General features: G+C 31.2%; 1 non-coding gene across 1 annotated transcript; it reads right to left on the reverse strand.

Moving 5' to 3' along the window:
* Positions 1-2633: 2633 nt before the first annotated feature.
* On the reverse strand, positions 2634-2707 carry TRNAN-GUU. Its single transcript has one exon. It is a non-coding gene; the product is annotated as a tRNA-Asn (tRNA).
* Between the last annotated feature and the right edge of the window lie 201 nt (positions 2708-2908).

The following is a 2908-nucleotide window of genomic DNA, read 5'->3' on the forward strand; positions in this document are numbered from 1 at the left end:
CTTTAATTTGTTTTCTAATATGGTTTCAGCTAATTACTTTAAAATAGAAAAAATAAATAACTGATAGATACTATAGAAAATGAAAAATTTATCATCATTTCCCCGAATTCACCTTGAGGAAATATATTTCTTAACCTCATCTCATGACAATAAAGAACCCTCATTGATGCATTAGAAAAGTATGATGAATAGATTTTAAGGATTATATTATAATAGAAATTCAATGGTAGAACTTTTCAACTTCCAAAATGTCTTACCCTTGTTGTCCAATAACTCATATTTGATTATCACAACATTATAACCACTTCTCTTAAGTATTAGAAAGGAAAAAAATATATCAATCATTATAATAGTAGAGACATTAAATCTTGTATATAGAATGACAATATATATTCAAAATTAGACAAGAGAATATGAGCTATGTATAATTGATATAGTTAACAATAATATAACTTTTTGGAATTGTGAACTCGAGTAGAAGATGGAGAAAAATGTTACTTTTATGTTTCAATGTCTAATCTATATCAGTTTCAACATTTTTCTACACACGAATTCTTTAGTTAATCCAAGTGGTGTACTCTTATATTGTTACGTTGAAAAAGAGATGTTAGTAATAAATAATGTTATTGATTATGTCTCATTATTACTATTTATTTTCATATTACCTAATTTATAATTTAGAGATAGTAGAAAGAAAATATATTATAATGAATTTAATTAAAACTGCATTGAATTTTAACTATATTTACATTTATGTTATGTGTTTGTACCTCATGGCACTACAAGAATACTTCTATACTTCTAAACAGTGATCAATAATAATTAGTAACTATCGTGATCAATTTATATACTAATTTACGAAATAAAAGTTATTGTATTGGATACTAAAATAGTCATTATCTATAACAATATATAAAGATGATACCCTCTTTTGTGTCCGCATTTCTATATTCCTGTTTTACCCTTAATTACTATTTTTAAAATTAATTATATTATAAATAGTTACTCTTAATCGTAATTTTAAAACCTCTTCTGTCTTTACTGTTATCTTCAAAACTTTTTTTGTGTATGCAACATCCCGGTCGGATATTACTAATTTAAATAATTAAAATAGTAAATAAGTATAAAATCACATTTATGATAATAATTACTTTTTTCCAAAATGCGAGAAAATTTAAAACTTTATTACATCAACAATTATTAAGAAATTCGCCAAAATATAAAATCGTATGCAAAAGCCAAATCCGATAACATTAGTGATTACAAAGTCTTTAAAAACCATAAATTAAATACAACTATGTAGAAAATCCCCACGATAGCCCACGCTCTGGCTCTATGCCACACCAACACCACCTACAACATCACATGCTCCTGTGTAACGAATTACACGATCATCACCAAACACAAGTAGATAGGGTGAGCTAACAGATAAACATATAGACAATTCAAATATATATATATATATATATATATATATATATATATATATATGCATACACCCATGGCCACCACCATGTTATCCATGTTCTACATCTTTAGATGATAACCTCAAGATACCCTTTGATGCCTCTACCTACAAGCCACAACTTGTAGAACACGTGCGAGAAACCTGCTACGGACCACACTCCGTAACGCCAGGTAGAGTTCCCAATACGAACCATAGTTCGTATTCGTCCCAAGACTACCAAACTTGTCGGCTAACGTTGAAAAGGGAAATCTTCTTGGACCCATCCGTGTGAGCCACAACTCGCACACTCACACCGACAACACTCGCCAATCCGAGTCACAACTCAAGGAATGCCACCTGTTTATCCTATATCTCGTGCCATAACTTAAGGGATATCATTTTGAGCCACAACTCAAGGAATTTCACAACAAAGTCCATCCTTAAGGTATTACCCAAAGCTTCGTAGACCACGCACATCCAAATCACACAAGCAATTGCTTGACCGTGGACCCAGGATATATATGCTTCCACGAGCCTGCCCGCTCGTGGTTCTACCTCTACGAACCTCCTCGCTCGTAGTCCAACTCTACGGACCTCCCCACCCGTAGTCCAACACACGTGATCCAACAACTACGAACCTCCCCGCTCGTAGCAGTCTCAAGTGTGAGCACGAAACATATGAACCTCCCCGCTCGTATCATTGCCTTGCGGGCCACCACTATGCCGTCAAGAGCTATGCCAGTAATAACCCGTTATTGGTTTAACACCCGAAAACAAGTTACATTCAATCCTACTCTTACAATTATACATGTCAACAATCAAGAATATATATATATATATATATATATATATATATATATATATATATATATATATGTATATACATACATATATACAAATTCAACAATCATTCAACAAATTCATGTTTCATGATTATTTCTATACATCTAGGTATTTATAATCACTCATCATTAAGCATATTATTAAATTAATAAACTATTAAAATAATATACAAAGGACTCAAACCCAAGTCCTATTCACGTTAAGATTTAAAAAATAAAATATGTACACTGTAAGACTACTTACTACATTGTTGTTGCATTCTCTTACTTTCTCGAAGGGAATCATCAAGTTCAAACTCGATGACACCACCTATTAAACGTAAAAATAAAAATAAAAAGAAAAACGCTAGAAAGAGGGCTTGAACCTCCGACCTTGTGGTTAACAGCCACACGCTCTAACCAACTGAGCTATTCCAGCTTTACTCTTTAATGTTTAAGCTAGTAAGATGCTAAGGATCTGTATAATTATATTAAGTGTAGAAGGTATGATTAATTATTAGAATTGAGTGGTGAAATGTTGTATTTATAGACTTCTTAGATCATTAATAAACAAATATATTAAAAATATTTTTGTTACTTGAATAATTAAGTCTTATTTCATGAGATATTAGATAATCAA

Source organism: Vigna unguiculata, chromosome 4 (assembly GCF_004118075.2).
Source record: "Vigna unguiculata cultivar IT97K-499-35 chromosome 4, ASM411807v1, whole genome shotgun sequence".
NCBI classification, from domain to species: Eukaryota; Viridiplantae; Streptophyta; class Magnoliopsida; order Fabales; family Fabaceae; genus Vigna; species Vigna unguiculata.